The sequence below is a fragment of the Lissotriton helveticus genome, chromosome 11 (genome assembly GCF_964261635.1).
Source record: "Lissotriton helveticus chromosome 11, aLisHel1.1, whole genome shotgun sequence".
Taxonomy (NCBI): Eukaryota; Metazoa; Chordata; class Amphibia; order Caudata; family Salamandridae; genus Lissotriton; species Lissotriton helveticus.
In genome coordinates this window covers 129,310,770-129,332,567 of record NC_136072.1, presented here as the reverse complement: position 1 = coordinate 129,332,567, position 21,798 = coordinate 129,310,770, and positions in this window count along the sequence as shown.

Genomic DNA, 21,798 nt, shown 5'->3' with positions numbered 1-21,798 from the left:
GGACCGGCATTGGCCGTGGCAGTATGAGTAGGCATGCCTTTTGCTAAATTTTCGAATAGATCTGCAGCTATTTTGTCTCTGTTCATGATGAGATAGATCTGGTCAGAAAGGTGTGTTCAAGGTTATGATATACTATTAGTTATTTAGAAACATACGGGGGGGGCAGCCCTCTCTGGAAATCGTGAAGTATACAAACAACTGGGAGGTTTTTAGGTGTTCCAGAATTACAAGGCGCACAGCCAGAGTATCCGTAAAGTTAGGGTAGAAACAAAGGTTATTCAATGGTTGGTACAGGCAATAGGGCGAACGGTAAATCCTCACAACCGCTCAAAGATGGACCAAGCTTGGTCCATACAAGAACAAAAGAAAACCACAATGCCCCTGCACTTGTACAGAAATGTTATTATGGTGTATGGTAACAACAATGTTATACTACACAGTATGAAGAACAAATAGAAAGAGATAGAGTGGCCATGGGTTCAAAATTTTCCCCATCTTTCGCTAATCTGTTTATGGGTGCCTTCGAGGACGACCACATTTGGGGCCCAAAAGGCACTGTATACACTGATTCAATTTTGTTTTGGGGTCGCTATATAGACGACTGCATTCTACTATGGACAGGGACAGAGGAACTTCTGAAAGACTTTTTTACACATCTCAATCACAACGATTGGGAAATTAACTTCACAATGAAATCAAGCAGAACAAACATAGAGTTCCTAGACTTGGAATTTTATGTAGAGAACGACAAACTACAAAGCAAACTATACAGGAAACCGACCTCTTGTAATGCTATCCTAAGAGCAGACAGTTTTCATCCTTTTCACCAGATCAAATCAATTCCCTATGGAGAATTCCTCCGCGCCAGGAGGAACTGCAGTGACAATAAGAATCTCGAAACAACCATACAGGATATGGAAACCAGATTTGAGAAAAGAGGGTACCCCAAAGGCATCCTCACTCAGGCAAAGAGAAAACTCCACAAAATCAAAAGACCTGATACGCTGATACCTAAAACACAACCACTAGCGAAAGACTCTACAGTGAGATTGATTACTGAATTCAACGCAATGCATCACTCACTTAGACACAGCATGACGAAACACTGGGGTCTGCTTAGAGATGACTCGACTTTGAAAGCTATAATACCTACAACCCCCCAAATCACCTTTCGAAAAGGGAGAACACTGAGAAACAGACTCAGTCCAACCGTCCCACGAAGTGACATGACAGCAACCTGGTTAACCCAACGCAGCAATGGGTTCTTCAAATGCGGCTTCTGTACCATGTGCAAATGGGCCAAACACAAAACCAAACATTTTAATGGACCAAACAAAGAGATTTATGACATAAGAGTTAACATCAATTGTGTCACTAAATATGTGGTATATATCATTGAATGCCGATGCGGCAAACTTTACGTCGGAAGCACCATCAGAGCACTAAAAGAGAGAATAGCAGAACACATGAGAGCCATTCAAAAACAGGATCCCAGATATCCGGTGGCTCTCCATGTGTCTACGTTTCAGGCCAACACGGAAGATTTTTCGGTTTCTTTCTATGGAATCGAAACCGTGCCTGTACATATAAGAGGAGGCAACAGAGAACTGACACTCAGACGCAAAGAAGCTACTTGGATAATGCGTCTTCAAAGTATCGAACACGGTTTAAACTATGACCCAGAGATGCAATTTTTTCTAGGAAACTAACAAACCCAACGATAATCCTTGTTTTCCATATTTTGGATCCAAAAACAATTATACTACTTAGAATGATGAAAAATGGTCCTGTTCTAAACATGTTTCATATTGGTCCAAACTATTTATTTAATAATTTATTCGTCCTAAATACCCTTTAGAATGGCATGAATTCATGCAATTTACGACATGTGGATAATTACGTACTGTTTTAAGTGTTTTGGCTTAGTGATCAAAAAAATGTTTTGGAAATTAATTTGTGGGTATTGGTTAATAGTAATGTTTTGTGTTTTTCTTGCACTTTTTGGAAACTATGACAACATAAACTAAATATGCAAATAGTAGCAGAATCAAAATTTAAATATCAAGATATAGGAGTTCTTATTCCATAATTAAACATAGATAGACACACACAAATGAAACTTTACATTTGTGTTCATGACCTAACAGTATACCTTCTGAGGAATACCAATACTTAACTGTGTGTGAGGAACATAGACAGAAGGATTCCGCAACCTTAAAATAGTAATCTAAAAGCTTCACATATACAATAAAAAATAAATAAATAACGAGGAATTTTTTGAAATAAACTCGTTTCCCATTGAATATGAAACACAACAATAGACATGGGTTGTGTTCTCGTTCCTACATACACAACTTCTATGAGCGTTATTGCACGCATACTCAAATATAAATAGAAATCCCTGTAAAACTAGTGCCACTGAATCGTCTTTAAATTAAAAGATTCACCATTCTTGATTAGCACGGATACAATGGAACTAACCTTACAAAGATTCGGATAAATAATACTCTTAAAACAAAAGAAAGACCCGATAACCTTAGATAAACCTACTCAAGCTCATAGTAACTAATGTGGACTTGTAGTATTTCTTCACTATAGCTCCCATTGAACAATGGAACTATACAGGTTTGACGTTCTAGTTGTTGTCAGTTCAGGAAACCTCCGGCCGATATATCTTCAGGCCTTGTTTCCTGTCACATGACCGTCCTCGGAAAACGGCGCCGGGAAAATCAAGAGGGAGAACTGCAACGAAAAGGTAAGCGACCTTTCCCTGGCGCTCTCTTCCTCTGTAAAGAACCGTAATTGCTTTGCCCAGTCACTACATACGAGCTTTACGCTAAACAAACCGTTTTGTTTGTCCCTTCATGACGGATAAATACAGGTGTACCCGCCCTATCTCGTTTGTTGACAGCGTCACTAAATTGAAGTAACCTGTTAATCCTCTCCTCCCGGTACAAACATTGTGCAAAACTATTGAGATAGGTCTTTCGTTTTTCGCGCGTTTCTTAAACCCCCCTTGTTTTTCACTACTCTACCTGTAGACTACGTTACAATATAGTCTACCAGGTCACGTGTTTCTAAATAAAACTCCTGATTATACTATCCACAGACTCATCAGGTCTCTCGGAGTGTGCTCTCACATAAGCAGTGAAACTCCTTATTACAGGATCCCCCGAATATATCTGACCGAGGTGGCCCTTGCACCTCACTAATTAGGGTGAGTGTTTCTTTGTCCCTTATATAGTTCACGTATGTATCCACAGAGCATGCGAGTTACAGACCGTTTTTGCACTTAATTGCAGAAAATACCAGAACTATAGATCTCTTAAATAGACGATCTAGAACTATGTGCTTAACTAATTTTCGTTTCTTCAATCTTTGAATTACTCACAACTAGACTAGATATGACTTGAATGTAGACAGGATGTACAATCGCCGTACAACTTTTACTACGCATCAAAGTAGAAACATTAAATAAAATATAAACCTGGCAACCAAAAGCTTAGAGCCATAAAAACGAATAACTATCCAGCAATACAGTATAGAAAACTTGTAATTTGCAATATATACAATGCGAACCTTAATAAGCATATGAGACATATCTGTCAATAAAGCGCCATCGTGCAGTTATCATATGAGTTCTCATAAAAGTATGTAAACTCACTGCAACAGTCACTCGGGATGTCGTATTCTTATCTTGCTATACACTTCACGTTTTCTCACATCTCTTCACTTATAGCACCATATATTTTTCCACGGCCACAATTTTTCAATTGTCTACAGTGCGTCACTAGGAATAATAGGATCAGAATTCACAGATTTTCACTTTTGTCACCCCAAAAAATGTTTTTGATGCACTCTAACACTGAGTCACCTACAGTCACACGTTGGCATGTCTTCCTTTCACTAATGGTGACACTACCAAGTCACCTTTTTATACACTTGCAATTTAAATATGATCGCAAATGTACTCTCTATGTTTCTATTCAGCCCTGAAGATTCGCAGTCTGTTTCCCTGCGATGAAACACGTGTTGGCCTACTTATAGGAACAATAAACGGAACTTTTCGCACCAGCAACGGATCACATCCTAAACTTCTTTCTCTATTTTGTCTTAACATGGTCACCAACTGTTTAGCTACTTGAATGAATTGGGTGTTGTTCTATTTGTTCTTCATACTTATCAAAGTGACATTGTTGTTACCATACACCATAATAACATTTCTGTACAAGTGCAGGGGCATTGTGGTTTTCTTTTGTTCTTGTATGGACCAAGCTTGGTCCATCTTTGAGCGGTTGTGAGGATTTACCGTTCGCCCTATTGCCTGTACCAACCATTGAATAACCTTTGTTTCTACCCTAACTTTACGGATACTCTGGCTGTGCGCCTTGTAATTCTGGAACACCTAAAAACCTCCCAGTTGTTTGTATACCCAGGAGGCAATCCATCAGATCTGGTCTGAAGCAGCTACACTGGCTGCCAGTTGAGCAACGCGTGGCCTTTAAAGCCGGGTGTATTCTGTTTAGGTCTCTGAATGAAACTGGCCCGTTATTCATCAGAGACTTATTCAAAAAATATAGCCCCTCCCGTCACCTCCGGTCCGCTTATAAATCACTCCTGATTGTACCCCCATTCAAAAGGAAGCGCCTTGGAGGTAGTTGCTTCGACCACCTTGCTGCTGTTCTTTGGAACTCTTTCCCCCTTCACCTAAAGCTGAGTGATAACATCCTCAGCTTTAGACACTCCTTGAAAACCTGGCTCTTCTCTCAAGCACATTACTGAGCTAGTACAGCTCCACTTACTGACTGCCTTGCCTGGTTCTTTCCTATAGCGCCATGAAGCCTTCGGGCGTACGAGCGCTTAACAAATACCGACTAACATTAACATTAACATTAACATTGCCTGTAGTAGTTCAACCAAAAGAGAGCCGTGGGGTTTATACTTTTATTGATAGTGGTCTCTCACTCTACCACTTCATCCTGATTGACAGAAAAATGTATGTCTACCACAACCTTATAAACCAACAGTTATTACCCATCAAGTGCATCTCCAAGAGGACAGCAATGTCAGCATCATACCTAGAAAGGTGTTATTCTTTCGCTCCACTGTTTCCTCTCTAAGTGTTGTCACTCAGATAATTAATGTTTCAGGTTAAGTAAGTTAGAAACTTCAACATACATTCAACATATAACCTACAAGTCACATTCATTCAACATACAAATTTCAACATGCATTCACAATATGTATAGAGCCCCCAACGTTCATATATTTTGTGCATGTATTTCGTGTCCCCATCTATTTTTCTTGACATAAGTCATCACCATAGAAAACAAAACTATAATATAACCCCCCTCACCACACATTGGTATATAGCGGACTTCCAACTTCCCCAAAGCACAATGCGCTTGTTGCCCTAACATAACAATTGATGTAAAACTCTTAACCTCATGTGACACACTTACATCATCAAGGTATTGCTTTTTAACTTAATATGTTGGGAGAATGAAACACCTGGCATTTCTTCACATCTCGGCTGTCAACTCTACTTCCTCATTCTCAGAGTTCATCGTAACTAACCTCTCAAGTTTGATAATTGGAAGGGAATTTTCCACCTCCTGATTCCCTCGCCCTGTATCTCTACAGTTACGACATCAAATGTTAGTGGAGCTAGATCTGCTTTCACCATAATTACTATCACATCGATCTTTCTCTGTCTTTCCTCCTTCCCGTCAGTCTACTGGTTGTAGATCCTACTCAAAGGTGACCTCTGTTTGGGTCTGAGGTTCTTTTGGCAGGCTTTATGTTGACATCCTCAAGATGGGTCTATTTCAAGGCAGGCTATTTTTCCCTTTTCTCAGGTTCCCTCCAGTTCCCAGGCACTGGCTTGTCCTTTAGTTCCTCCCTAGGGCCTTGGTGTTCCATTGTGGTCACTTCACCATGTTGGGTGAGTCCGCAGCCCTCTCTTCTTCCATCTCGTCTCAAAGTCAGTGAGCACCATCCCTCAGTCCAGTCGCACCAGGGGCAAAGCTTGGTCAACAAGTCTGGGGTTGTGAGCTTCAGATTTTCCAACAATAACACTGGCATATCATGTTACTCATTATATGGGAAGTAGCACATGAGGGGGGCTTAAGGGCTAGTAGAAAGAGAAAGGAGTTCGGATTGTAAGGGGTACCTAAAACACAATATTATGTCAAATAAAAATGTTTTAAGATCCTCAAAACAGAGATGAGAGTGTATGTGTGTGTATTCAAAAAACCCAGGTGAAATCCGACAGAAACCTTATCATAGTCAACTGAAAGTTCATGTACCCAACTATCTATTCAATTGAGGCTCCGCCCCTGATTTTGACACTTCTCCCAGTGACACAAAATACCCTGACCAGATGAGCAGATTGGCTTGGAACAGAATTGTGTAATTCATTCCTTTCTCATATAGAGCTATTTTTTACTGCATCAAAGCTGCCACCCTGCAAGCATGAAGACTGCAAAGATTGTCACCGTGGAGTCCTCATATCACAACTATACCTGCAGTCTAATAGCCTGCAAAATAGTATTCTGGTCTTTATGATTGAAGATGATGGCCTCTGGGTGAAGGTGAGGGGCACTTGGATAGGGCACTGGTCGCTCTTTTTTCGGAGAAAATGTTTTGACAGTTCCGCAGGTTTCAGGGTGTTGAGCATAAAGTCTTCAGCAAACAGTTCCATGCTTACGACTTCTGCTTGTTCTTGCACTCCCACCAGCCTTATATTGTTCAACCTAAATATACCTTACACATCCTCAATTCGTGTCATTTTGTATTTTTTGCATGGCTGCTTCTTTGGTTTTAACTTTGGTTGTTATTTCTTTAAGGTTCTGTTCTTTAAGGTTCCCCTTCTCATTAATTTTTTAAGTTAGCATGTAGTAAGTTGACCTCTATGGTTATAGAACCAATCTTACAATCCAGGGTGCTCTTTATGTCTCAAACCTCGCTCAGGACTTCCTTCAGTTTGGGACTACACATCTTCCAGCGATTCCTGAGCTTTTTTACAAATCTAATCTCCTCTAGCACTGTGCCAGCAGTATTTTGTTGATTGAAGAGAAATGTGTATTTCTCCAGTATATTGTTGGGCTGCTTTCACCCCTTTCATGCTGTCGATGTTCGCAGTGGAGCTGCCTCAGCCGCCCTTCTCCCCCATGACACTAGCTACAAGAAAATACAGCCTTTCCTGCACCCCAAAAATTCCAGTTGCACTGAGGTTAATGTTCCATACATGAGGGTACAGAGAATGTATCCACCACCTCCAATCTAGGAGAGTCCTGTTTTACTGCCCGAGCTCTCCTCTGGCTTGTTGACTTCCCTCACTTTCTTTTCTCACCTAGGAAGGGGTAATTGCACTGTATTGTTGTTTCCTCTTGTTGCGCCCTTGACCACTCACAGGCAGCACCTTTTTAGGCAGACAGCTCCCGTGGATTGACGACAGTACCAGCGGGTTCCGACAGGACAATTAAGTTCCTGTCAGGAACCCACAGGAGTGGGATTGGTGCCATTTTTTGCAAACACTTAACTGCACCCCTAGGGTGTCAGATCTTGTTCTGCTTCTGAGGTTCTGGTGGGTGTCCTTGAGTAAGCTTTCTCAGTGCATCACCTTGGACCTCAGGTAATTTGGAAGAGGGAGAAGGGCAGGGCCAATACTCATCATAGGCTTCATGGCCTTCCTGGAGGAGAGCTATCATATGTTTGAAGGCATCCAGAGGCCTTTTAAAGACTTAAATCCGGTTTAGATTTTCATGATTCCACCTTGTAATTCCAAGATGGAGGTACGCTGTTTTTGTATTCCTTTTTCCCAATCTGTTATGCGGAGGCTCACGCGGTTTGTTGTGTCATTTCCATTTCCTGTCTGTACAATATTTAAGGATGGCCTTTCTTCCTTTTCACTGCGTCAAAATACAGTCGTAGTTTTTCTTGGCTTGTTCTACACCCCTTAAGTCTTGTATTTTGTCCCTGATGAATTAGATTAACCTTCAGTCTGGTCTTAAACCTTTTACAATTTTCTTCACCGACCTCAAGGATCCACCTAGGCCAGTCTTTAAACTTCCTGGAGGTTTTTGTGGTGCTGGTTTTCCTCAAGTCTGTTATCCTTCCCTCAGATCCCTGGAATTGATATTGTGGAAAGTCATTGTGGCTTCAAGAATGAATCATCCTGACCTTAGAAAGATAAGAACTCGAACTTGGAACCTTCATCCACATCCTTGACACCTTTTACTTGTGCTCGAGTGGCAGGGTAGTCTTCACTCCCTCCTCTTAGAAGCCCCTTAAAGATGTAGGCCTCCCTTACATTGCCTATTGCACCAGGTGCAGTAGGTTAGTTTTCAAATAAATGTGTTAGGTCACAGACTTAACCCTGGGCGTAGTTTGCATAGTAGCGCTACGCGTAGCTACGCAAAGTGCACTTCGCACTACGCAAGTTATGCGTAGCTACGCGAACTTCGTAGTGCGGTAGGGAAAATGCTGTTCGCACTGATTGCACAGTGCCAGATGCTTGTCCGCACTGTGCAATCATTGCAAACCGCATCTGCACAGTGCAATCGGTCATTTTCTGCCGCTCAAGTCGATTTGTACACGAGCGGCAGCTTTCTCAACGCGGACTGGTAGTTTCTCATCGCAATGAGAAACCTGACCTCCACGAGTTGAGAATCTTGCCGGGTGGTTTATTTTCCACGCTCGCGATCGGCAACTTGATGTTGCTGATTGCGAATGAGGAAAAAGTCTCGCCAGGATGTTATTTTGCTCGCTCGCGGTCGATAACTTGACGTTGAGGACCACGAGCAAGCAAAAAATGCCCACTACGCTACGCATTTTTGCACTGTGCTACGTGTAATTCACATAGCGCATAGTTGCGCAAAGTACGCCCACTCCGCGAGCATAGTCCTACGCCCAGGAGTGGTCACAGTGCTCTTTTTCACCACGTCAGATGCGTATCCCTTCACCTCTTCTCTTTTGGATCTTTCTGGATGCAGTGCCTTGTTCTTCCCCTGGCTGTCTGTTGAGGTTAAACTTTCACTGCTTTTTGCCCCTTGAGTGAGGCGTTTTGCCACCCTTCAGTGTCAGCGGCGGCCAGCATAAGTAAGCGCGCTGAGGCGGACGTCGACAGACAACGGAATAGATATTTATTTATTTAATTATACTTATTCCGTCGTCTGTTGACTTCCCCCTTCCCAACCCGTCCTGCCCCGCCACACTTACCTGTGCTGGCCGCCGCTGGAGAGTGTCTTTTTCTCTGAACCAGTGTTGCACTCGTCAGGATAATCTTGTCATGCTTCTGCACTTTCAAGCTCTCAGGGATAATGGGTCGTGGGCGAGGTTAGCCCAACCTCCGGAGTTTCACCCCCTCTTCCTCCACCCAAGCCTCTTCCCCCACCGAAGCCTCTTCCCCCACCCAATGCAGAACTCATCTGCCAATGTATTTCCACATAAGCACTTAACTCGTCTCAGGTCTCAGGGGCAGCAGGCAGGTCTCTTCTGGCAGTTCTTGTCCCATACGGCTGTACTGTTCCCAAATTCGGTCATCTCCACCTCCTAGTACTGCTTGGCTCTTTTATCCTTTGTGATGTAAGTAGTGCTTTGATGTCTAGATGTTTTCTTCGGTTCTAATCTTTATCTTCAAGAGGTATAAGATTGCCATAAAGATTTTGTATCTTTTATGTATTTTTCCTCCTCACTGGAACCTTCTTAAGGAGACACTTGACACCTATTGTGTACACTATTTTGTGCAGGACCACCCCCTTTTCTGAAACATTTTGTCCACCATAAGCGTGGAAGGGTATACTCAGATGTGAGTCCCTTGCTCACTGCTCCATCAGGATTCAAGCAAGCCGGGCCGACGAGGCTGAAATGCCAGAAACCGGTCCCCGGTAGCTTGTCTCCTTTCTGGTGAAGAATTGGCTTGGTAGTTTGGTCTGCCCTGTTCCCATGATGCACTGGGCCAGGGACAGACTAATTTGCATATAGCCAGGTTCTGAGCTGGGATGGGGCAGTGAGCTAAATAACGGTGATGGATCAAGCCCTGATCTTTTGACTGGGTAAGAGTGGTCTGCTTAATTCAGACACTCTGTTCATCACCACCCCCCTTTTCTGAATCGGATTGCACAGTGGCCACTGGGAGGAGTCACCCGCTCCTCGGAAAAACAAGGAGGGATTTCCCAGACCTTCTCAGAGTACAGCCCTTGGCATCATATCCTGTAGCTTACCCTCCAACCTGTAATACCCATGCTAAATAATCTGAAAGCTGCAGTACCTTATGTGGGTGCTGAGATTTTGTGATACTTCTTGTGCAAGTATGCCTTCCCACAAACTTTCTGGAAACGCTGGGTAACTGGGGTCAGCTCTAGACACTTTTTTAATCTCATTCTGCAAATAAATCTGGCTATGCTGGAAAAATGAAGCCCTTTTGCTGAATTCACGTCTTAGACCTATTATGCTTCATGATCGTCTTGACAGAGAACTTCTTCAAATTCATCAGAAAATCCCCAAAGCTGCCTTAATATGTAGTGACTGGAAGGACTGCAAGCAGGGACTCGGTGGAATTGCTAAATATGATTTTCTGAACAATATTCAATTCCAAGAGTTAAAGGCTCTTTATGTAATTTGCCAACTAAGTGGCTTGCTTCTTACATTTGGTTTGTACATTGCTTGCTATCTTTTCCACATCAACATTCTACCCTTTGCTTTTTATTTTTTCATGCGGTATCTCTATATTGAAACCTTAGCATCTATATACCTGCTGAAGTGATGTCCCTAACACATTCAGCCTTTGCATCCCTCTCTGAAAAGCAGACAAAACAGGTACCCACATCAGTGTCAGAGCAATCCTTGCTGCCATCAACTGTGAATATATGCTTAAAATGGACTACAGTGTATGTAAACGTGTCCTACAAACAAGTAGGTTGGTAACATCTTTCACATCTATTGCAATTTCTGTTTTCACTGCATTTCTTCTTCTAAGGGCCCAATTCTGATGCGGTTAGGAAATCTTCCAGATTAAATCGGTTTGGAAATGTTTTTCGACCGACTCAGATCGGGAGAGACTGACTGACTGAGTGTGATGCATCCTGATGCTTCCAGACACGATTTGGTTGGACTCCGATTGACTTCTATGGGAGCCTATATTCCTAACAGCACCGTAATCTGGCCTGTGACAGGGTAGGCCTCCTTTGAAGCCCATCAAGTGGCTTGGCACACCCCCCAGGCCCTCCCCTCAGGGGAATGACAACACCTCCCCACACCCAAGGCCGTTTGTCCATGTCCTGGGAGAAATTTACTCCACACTACAGGGGAGCTATCAACTGCCAGATGACGGTTGGAATACTTAGAGAGAGGCCTTAGACGCTTTAGGAAGGGAAATGGTGATTCTTCTTACATACCTTTTGCTTAATCGTTAGATAAAATTTGAGATTCAATTACATTGGATTTTGTCTAACTATTAAAAAGAAGCTTTAAAATATTTTTCTAGCTGTTAACAAACTGAAATTAGCATTATAAGGTGTTATAATGCAATACAGTGTTTTTGCTACAGAAGCGACCAATCTTGCCATAGTGAATATAGCTTTTTGGAGTTTTCACTGTAAGGACATGTGGAGCACTAAAGTTGTACATGTCCTTCTTTTAAATACCGTGCACTAATGTCTAATTTAGGGATGAATTATTATTATTATTTAAAAGGAAGATTTAGGCCAGTCATAAAGTTTGAAATTGGATTTTTAACACTGCTTTGCTTTACTACAGAGGTTGGCATGGGGCCCGGTTTGCTGTGTCACTGCAGTGGGTGCACAATTCGGACTGAAGTCCACTGGTGACATTTAACATACAGGCCCTAAGTACACTTTGTACCATATACAAGGGACCAAGTTAAAGGTGCCAATCTGGTGTGTACCAATTTCATCATGCTTTTAGGAGGAGCACACATACCGTATTTTCCGGCGTATAAGACGACTTTTTAACCCCTTAAAATGTTCTGGAAAGTCGGGGGTCGTCTTATACGCCGGGTGCAAAATTTGAAGGTATGTTTTCATGTGTTTTTACATAGCGCGGACTTCACCCGAAGGTGTCAGACCGCTTCTCAATAGGAAATGGGCATTACAGGAGGTAAAAGTTACATGTGTGCAAGTAGAGGTACGGTATAGGAGGGCACTCAAACACAAGAACTAACGTTACGTAGGCGATGGTGGCACTGTGGAAGTATCAAAAGCAAACCCACTGAAAGCGGATCTGAAAAAGGGAAATAAATTACAGTTACGGTACCGGTAATCTGCCAAAAACATCAAATTTTCCTTAATGCATCCAGCAGCATATCCACCCTATTTATTGTTCTCGAGACACAGGAGAAATCATCTGGCTCCACCACAGGCTATGCTAATGAACAGAAGTAATTTCCACCGCAAACCACCATGCATATGAATAACAAAACTACCCTAATGTGGATAATGGCAAACCACCATGCATATGAGTACATAACAATACTAATGTGGATAATGGCGATGGTGGCACTGTGCACTGCGTTGGAAGTGGGGGTAGTCTTATACGGCGAGTATGGCACGAAACCTACATTTTATCAAGAAAAGTAGGGGGTCGTCTTATACGCCGGGTCGTCTTGTACGCCGGAAAATACGGTACTTTACCACTGGTTATCAGGGGTAAAGTGTACAGAGGTCTATGGCCAGCAAAAACAATCAGGCAAAAACCTGGGGGAATACCACACAAGGGATGGTCACTTCAAACGCAGGGATGTGTAAAAACACGAGAGCCAACCGAGCAGCACAGCACCACAGCGTTTGTCCCACCTGACTGTAATTCAAAGCAGCTCCGTCAGCACAACGAGGCGAACGCATGTCTTGAAAATGAGGCTCTCTCCACCTTTTGTGTGGTCTGGTGACTGCTAGTGGTGCTCATCGCCAAATTGTGGTAACTGATCACTCAGATGGTTTCACTTGCACGGAGCACAAAGGTGAAGGTCTTCCCAGCCAGCAGAGAGTCAAATGACCAGGAGACCACGTCAACAAAGGAAAATGTATGTTTGTCATCACATTCTTACATGAGAAGGACTACAACACAATGTATATAAATACTCGTTTTTTCGTTTAAAGACTTTATTTCCGTCAAAGACAGGGCCGGACGGCAGTAGCAGGCACCAGGCATTTTCCTGGTGGGCCAGAAGGATGAGGCCATTTTTGGTACAGGGGTCTGGTTTTGCAGCGGTGCTGCAATATCGGCCCCCTGTACCAAAAGCAACAGCAGTGTTTCCACCAGCACCGTCCTCAACACACCTCCCTACTCGCAGCCGGTCAGACTTAATTGCCCGGGCCGGTTTGTGTTCCCAGTCCGGTCCTAGTCAAAGACCATCAAAGTAACACTGAGAGGGTAGTTATATAAAAGAGGATTGGGAAAGCCAATAGGTCTGTATTTAATGTGCTAACTCACGGAAACACAGGCATTTACAAATACTATTTACAACCATTTCATGCATAAATGCTGTTTATCAAATGAAGGCCTTCAGTATTGGCTTTGCCAATTCCTGGGGAAAAAGTAGAAAAGAACAATTGCCCGTAGGGCCTGATTACGAGTGGCTCGGTTAAATTCTACCCAGTCGTAAATCCTTGTTTACGGACACTTCGAAATTACAAGTTTTGTTTTATTTAACGCATCGAATAAATATTGGATGAATTTAAATAACTCAACCTTCATTTATTTTAAGCAGATCAAACCTGCTGAAATTTAACAGGGAAAAAGCATACGGTATTTACTGCGTCCTGCGGATTTCAGAGCGTTAAGCATCAAAATCCTCAAGTTATTTCCAGCAAACTCATAATGGGTGATATTTATCGCACCGGATAAACAATGTATCCTGTGATATTGTTACTTATCAGGTGCATTAAATAACACCTAAACTCGCAATCAGGCCCATAGAAGATTAAGATTTGAACATGACAAAAAGCATGGTGATTGGATATACTTGTCAGTTGTAAAATAGACCCTTGTTCATTCCAATAAAAGGGAGAATGACCATCCAAACAGCAAGTCTTTGAGTGGGAAGAAAAAAGTAAGGGGGACCTCTAAAAAGGGTGTGGCATACATTCTTGAGGGCATGGCTTAAACATATATACTACATTTCTGTCTATCCCATAGTGGTCCACCCGACCAGTATTTTGTTTCCTCTCTGAGCTTACTGTTATTTCATCCATTTAGATATATAGAAAACAACAACCAACATGCATCTAATATTGGCCAGGACTATTGGCGTTGTCAATGGTTGTTTGCTGTTTAAAATAAACGAGTAACAGCAATGATCCAGATGTAAATAATATTGAAAATCTCTCAATTCTGAACTAATGAGACAGCGAATCAGACATTTTCTTTTGGCTTGTCAATATTTTGACAACTGTGTACCTCCATCATAAACATTTGCACAGAATCACAATTGCAATATGTGACCATTGATCCGTGCACAGGGCTGGATTTAGCGTTGGTGGCGCCCTGTGCGACAATGTTTGTTGGTGCACCCCCACTGACCACCACCACCACGGATTCTCTCACTAGCACCCTTTAACAGTGACCAAGTCTCCATAACCACTCTCTCTCTCAGATGTATTGAATACGTTATATGGCGCCACTCATACCAGTGTAGGGTGTCAGAGCACTTTTCATCACATTCACATTACACAGAGACAATCAATCATGTGTGTGAAAATCGGTGTATAAAAATTTTACATAAGCCAAAGGACTAAAAGTGTAGGAGTCACATGTCATCCATACTGGTGGGCAGTATAGTTTAAGAGTGCTCGGTGTGGAGAAGCACAAACTCAGAGTTGAAAAAGAAACAGCATAGTTGGGAGTTTTCTTTATTAATAAGAATCGATTTCTAGCCAAATTAACTTTTTTTGCAACATTAATCAATGTTGTAATGTATACTTTGCAGTGTGTATGCAGTTCTATGATGAGAGTTAATAACTCACTGTTGAATATTAGGACTTTACGTTATAAATTGCAAGCAACAAAAGGAGGTCTCTTTTAAAAGCAGTAACCTTCTGATGTGTTTACATTATCCGCACTCTGTAATCTACTTGGTACACGTTCTTTGCAGCAGGCATAATAACCATCTGCCCTAACTTCACATAAGTCAAAACCTCAATTATACAAAACACTGATCTCTCTCCAGGAAGACAATTAATCACCCAAGTTATCTTGACATTTTTGTGAGGCCTGGTAATTGCTGGAGAAAAGGAACGCTGCAGCAGTTGCTTAAAAAACATAATAAACTTGCAAACACGGCGCCCTCAGGAAGCCAGCACCCGGTGCGGTGGCACCGGTCGCACCGCCCTAGAGCCGTCCCTGTCCTTGCACTCTGCAGAGGGGCCAAGGAGTGAATGATCATGTATGGTTACAGGTGAGAAACTTTGTCTGCCTTTAGCCTCGACTCTGGATCGCTCAGTCGTGGCTCATTTCAAATACTTGGAGGTGAAAAGTATGCATTACACAAGAGCAACATTTTACGGGAACAAAATACAGAGACACAACATCCTGGAAATAACTTACTTAAACACAACATCCCGGAAATGATTTAATCTTGCATTTCCTCAGAGTGTTAAACATAAGCAGTAATTAATTTGCTGACGTGTTACCTTGACTTTTTTATATTCATTGCTCGTAAATGGATCAGTGTTAATGCCAGTAACATTAAGGGCATGAACATGGGATCAAAAGACCTGGCTCAGGTGGGACATCGCCCTGTGCCCGCCCTTCTCTATGCTGACGACGCTGTTTTGTTGGCACATACCCCAATCTCCATGCAGCTGGTACTTAATGACTTTGTTAACTATATGCAGGATCTTGATTTACATAAGAATGAGGCTAAGACATGTATAATGACGTGTAGAAGGAAATCAGGTAATTGACACTTTTTCATATCTTGGGCCCAGATGCATGAAGCTAAAAACCGCTCGCAAAGGGGCAGATTCTCAGAATCTGCCCCTTTGCGACCGGTATTTTTGCATTTGGGATGCATCATCCCAAATGCAAAAATCGCAAATTGAGAATTCGCTAAATTGCGATTACTTGCATTTAAGGAATCTCAAATTGAGATTCCTTAAATGCAATGCATTAAAGTTTAAAAAATAGCGATTTCGCTAATAGGGCTCGCAAATTACCATGAAGTACAACTTCATGGTAATTTGCAAAAACTTTGAAAAATGCACTAAAGTGCATTTTTCAAAGTTTCATGTTGCGCACACACATGCCCTAAGGGCATGTGTGTGCGCAACATATGTGCACAGATCAATTTCAGGGGTGCAACAGGGTGTCCTTTGGACACCCCGGCACCCTTGAAATCGCATTCTCATTTTGCGATTCTTCCCATTTATTCCTATGGGCCTCTAGGCCCATAGGAATGAATGGGGAGCTATTCCTTAATTGCGACTTGCAATTTGCGAATCGCAATTAAGGAATTTTAAGAAATCACTATTTTTAAAGTGATTTCTTCTTGCATACCATTTTGCTATTCCTTATTAGCGATTTCTTATTTTTCGCTAATAAGGAATCGTAAAATGGATGCTTGATGCATCTGGGGGTTGGTGTATTATTTGAGAAAGATGGTGCATAGAATCATGCTATTGAAATGAGGTTGCTGCTATTTAGAAGCGCCTGTATGGCCCTGCGTAAATTTTCAATAAGACTGGGTATACTAATCCACAGCGGAAAATGCTCACCATTTACAAGGCAAAGCGTGTTAGCAAAGCAGTATATGGAGCGGGCATATGGGGTCATGTAAATTGTATGGCAATACAACAAGTGGAGAATGAATTTTTAAGAAATCTACTTGCCACTCCCAAGTCCGCCCCAACTTTTGTCTGTCACACAGAGCTGGAAGTTTCATTTCTTGGAGTACACTGCTCTAAATCGTCTTGTCATCAGGAACTATTTAAATTAAACTCAATATGCACAAATCCCTTGATTAAAATACGTAGAGTGCTTCTGTCAGGATTTAGGTACCAAGAATTTTTTACTATCCCTTAATGTTTAGTCGAATTAAACAGGAAAGACCTACAGGCCGACTGTTTGGCTCATCTCGAGAACCTTAGGATGTCGACCGAACAGTTAAAACCCTCTGTCCTAAGAAACCGGCTTATTTTAACCAGTTATGATAAGCAAATCTATCTCAGACATGCTCCACATCAAAAGTACAGATATGTTTTAACTTGTTTTAGAATGGATACTTTCCATCGTATGGTTACCTTTCCTGAACTAAATGACTGGTCCTGTAGTATATCAAATTGCCCTTGTGATGATGTTTCAGAACAGACGACAATGCATGTCGTACTTTTTGGAAAATTCTATAAGAGGTGGAGGAAATTTTACATACAGACTTTAATCAATGTCGCCCGGCCTATCTATTCCTACAGTCCTTACCCACAATCGACATCTGTGTATGTATATAATCTTTTTTATAAAGCGTTTTTTATGCCAGGAAGAATGGTTCATCTATTTAAAGGAAATATTAGTTATTGATGTTCCATATGTAATTTTAATAAACAGGTGTTTGATTGGGCAAGTGGTACAGGACGTTATGGCGTGTAGAGTGCCACCCGGGCGCTCCCCTACATTGTAGCCACTAACCACGCATCCCCACACCCCTCGGGGCGGGTCCGCACCGAGGGGATAAATAAACCTGCGGGAGACCGCTCGGTGTCTTTCCCGCCTGTATCCAGTAACACTAGTCTGGTGTCTTATTTGACTAGCAAGATTAGGGCCTACCTATGCCAAGGCAGTCCCTACACTGGCGACGAGGCCGGTACTGGACCACGTGTGCCTGCCTGCCTGCTCCGGCGTGCGCGGTGCCACCCGCGACTGTCCCGCTCCACTGTGAACTCGGTGTGAGGGCGCGCAGTGCCCCCCAACGCAGCCCGCCACCATCCGCCGGCCGGTCTGCGCCTGCCCGCGCGCATCCCGCCCGAGGGAGCGCCTTAAGCAGGCGGGCTCCCGGCGTACGTGCTGCACAAGGGTGAGTGCACCGCGCGTCCCACTGCCTTAGAAACGCCCAGTGAGTGCCCCGCTGAGGCTCACCTGCATTCCTGGCGCATCCTGCAATCCTCGACGCCCCGCAGCGGCCTGTCGGCCCACACACTGCCGGAGGGGAGACGCGCTGCACGCTGAGGGCCCCTGCCGAGGCTGGCTGCCACAGTGCCTGCGCCCTTCACGTCGACGCTGAGCACAGCCCACATGTGCACGGCAACAGGGCTAGAAACACTCGACGTGGCGTAAGCAACCCCAACAAACACTGGCCACACCAACAGAAAGTGAAAGGAACCAATACATAAACAGAACAGCAAACAAGCCTTGGTCAAGCCAACTAAAAAAAAAAAAGGGGATTACGAAAGAAAGGGCAGGAAGCTAGAACACTGGCACAAGGAATCACCTGCAAGCATGGTGCCCTGCATAGCATTGAGACCCTGCAGAAGACGCGCAGGAGTAGAAGAGGGCTATCACACCCCCGCAGGAGACTGGTGGCACAGTGTGAGACCACGCACACCCCCAAATTAGCGTCCAGAAGAGGCCGGTGACGCAGACCATCGTAGAGAGACATCCAAGCAAGTCACAGCACCGCCATGAGCGTCCAGGCGCCAGCAGCAACAGCGCCAGCAGCAACAGCACCAGCGGCAGCAGCAGCAGCCGCACAGCAGGGAGCGGGAGACAATCCGGGGCCTGCGCTGAGACTCCCACCACCGATGAACACCCACACTGCGGTAGCACCACTGCACCCATTTAGCGAATCTGCTGACCCGGCGACTGCCGCTCCCAGATGGAAGGCATGGGTGGGGAGGCTTAACCACTACTTTAAAGGGACACGTGAAACTGACGGAACAGTCAAGAGGTCGCTCCTCATCTACTATGGAGGAGAAGAGATCTACGATTTGTTCGAAACCCTCCCAAACACCGGAGAGGAGGACGACTATGACGCGGCGGTCAACGCGCTGAACGCGCACTTTGATCCACAGCTCAACAACGACTTCGAAAAGTTTAAATTCAAGAGGGCCTGGCAAACCGAATCAGAATCCGTCGACATGTTCTATGCAAGACTCCGCCGGCTGGCTAGTACGTGCCCCTTCACAGAGCCAAGAGAAGAGATCAGAGACCAGATCATCGTAGGGTGCCGCTCCAAGCTACTGAGAAAACTGATACTATGCCAACCGGGCATCTCCCTCGACGAAATCCTAGTCTTGGCCCATTCCCACAAACTGTCCGACGCCCGGGCGGAAGTGATGGAAGCAGCCCTGCATACCCCGGTGGCCACTCCGTCGACAAACAGGCTCCTGCCGATCAAGGAAGAGAAGGTGGACGCCATCCAAAGAAGACCCACCCAAGCGCGCCAAGCACCAAAGCCGCGCAAAGGAACCAGTGCGGGTACTGTGGAGAAGACCACCCCGCGGAGGCCACATGCGGGGCCAGGGGGAAGACATGCTCCCGCTGTGGGCGGCTGAACCATTACGCCAAAGTGTGTCGAGGAGGACGCTTTCGAGCGACAGCACCCAGGGCCAGAAGTTTGTCGCAGCGGATCCGTCAAGTGTCACTGGACGAACAGGCACCACCACCGGACGATCAAGCTCAAGAGAGACGTCCCATGTACGAAGACGACGACGACGAGGAGGTGTTTGTCATCTCGTATGTCAACCGGGCGGGTACCAAGAGGCGGCCCCCTCCGATGTGCTCAGTCACCATAGATGGTACCAACATACAAGCGCTAACAGACACGGGAGCCTCTGTCAATGTGATGGACTCAGACCAGTATGAGAAGCTCTCGCCAAAACCAGCACTTGCGCCCTCGAGCGCGAGAATCTACACCTACGGAGGCACTGACCCCCTGCCGCTGCGAGGAGTCATCCAAACCACCATCGTGAGCGGGAAGCTCTCCACAAAGGCGAAATTCCACGTAACAGAAGGCAAGAAAGGGACCCTGCTCAGTTGTCACACGGCAGAGGATTTGGAGCTTATCTTCTTCGCAAATCAAGTACATGAGTCCCACGCGGAGGCCCTACTCGGAGAGTTTCCAGAGCTATTCCAACGATTGGGAAAACTCAAAGGAAAGAAGTTCCGATTACACATCTATACCTCTGTACGGCCGATAGCCCTCCGGCACCGGCGCGTGCCTTTCAATCTCAGGCCGCAAGTAGAGGAGGAGCTCAGAAAATTGGAGGAGTTGGGAGTGATAGAAAAAGTCTCCGGGCCCACCCCCTGAGCATACCCACTGGTCGTGGCCCCAAGACGAAGCAACCCGGAGGGATTCGACTATGTGTCGACATGAGGTTGCCCAACACAGCAGTGAAGAGGGAGCGTCACATCACCCCAACAATGGACGACATAGTGGCTGACCTAAATGGCGCAAAGTGGTTCTCCAAGCTCGACTTGAATGCGGGCTACCATCAACTAGAGCTGGAGCCAGAAAGTCGATACATAACCACTTTCTCGACTCATGTAGGACTGTGCCGCTACCGAAGACTCAGCTTTGGGGTATCCTCCGCTGCAGAGGTTTTCCAGAATGCAATCCGTGAGGTGTTGTTGGGACTACGGGGTGTCATAAACCTAAGTGACGATATTCTGGTATATTCGGACACACTCGAAGAACATCACACACACTTGAGGGTGACGGTACAGCGGCTGGCTGACAGCGGACTGACCCTGCACAAGTCGAAGTGCTCCTTCTACCAAGAAAGCATAGACTTCTTCGGATACACTTTCACACGCGAAGGGTTCCAGGTAGATCCAAAGAAAGCCGCAGCGATCAGAGCGGCGAGCACCCCACGGAACCCCACTGAGGTGAGGAGCTTTCTGGGCATGGCCACTTACTGCGGCCGATTCATCCCAAATCTGGCCGCAATGTCGTAGCCCCTGCGGACACTCACGCGCCAAGACCGAAAGTGGGAATCCTCCGCGGCCGCAAACAAAGCGTTCAAGACAGTGATGGCGTACTTCCAGCCCCAACGCAAGACAGAACTGGTCGTCGATGCGAGTCCAGTCGGACTTGGGGCGGTGCTCATGCAAGAGCATAGCGCTGAGATATGGAAGCCTGTTGCCTACTCCAGCAAGGCACTGACCGACACCGAGATGCGCTAGGTGCAGATCGAACGGGAGGCGCTGGCCATTAAGTGGGCGTGCCAGCATTTCCACCTGTATCTATGCGGTCAGAGATTCACGGTGGTCACCGACCACAAGCCACTAATACCCCTGTTTGCAGGTTCGACCCGGCTGGCTCCACCGCGTATCGAGCGAAGGCGGTGCAATTGCAAGGATACAACTTCAAAGTCGTGTTCCGCCCTGGAGCCCACAATCCTGCGGACTACCTCTCCCGCCATCCTGAAGCAGGCAATCCCGACCACCCACCAGACGCTGCTCAAGGTGTTGAGGCATTCGTTCACATGGTCTCGCAGTCTGCCTGTCCCAGAACAATGACATTGGCCGAAATAGGACAAGCCACGTTGGAAGACGACACCCTGTCCAGGGTCAAGGAAGCACTGGAAAGCAACAGTTGGGCGCACTTCATGGATGGAGCCCGAGCCCTCCGGCTGGAGGTCCACCACACTCGACAGCAAATATGGCAAGTGAGACATGAGCTGAGCATGGGGACAGACGACGTTGTCATGCGGGGTCACCTAATCGTGGTACCGGAGAGTCTGCAGAAGAGAATTCTCGCTCTGGCCCACGTGGGGCATCAAGGGACCGCCAAGACAACAGCGAGGCTGAGACACAAGGTCTGGTTTCCAGCCATGGACATGATGGTGG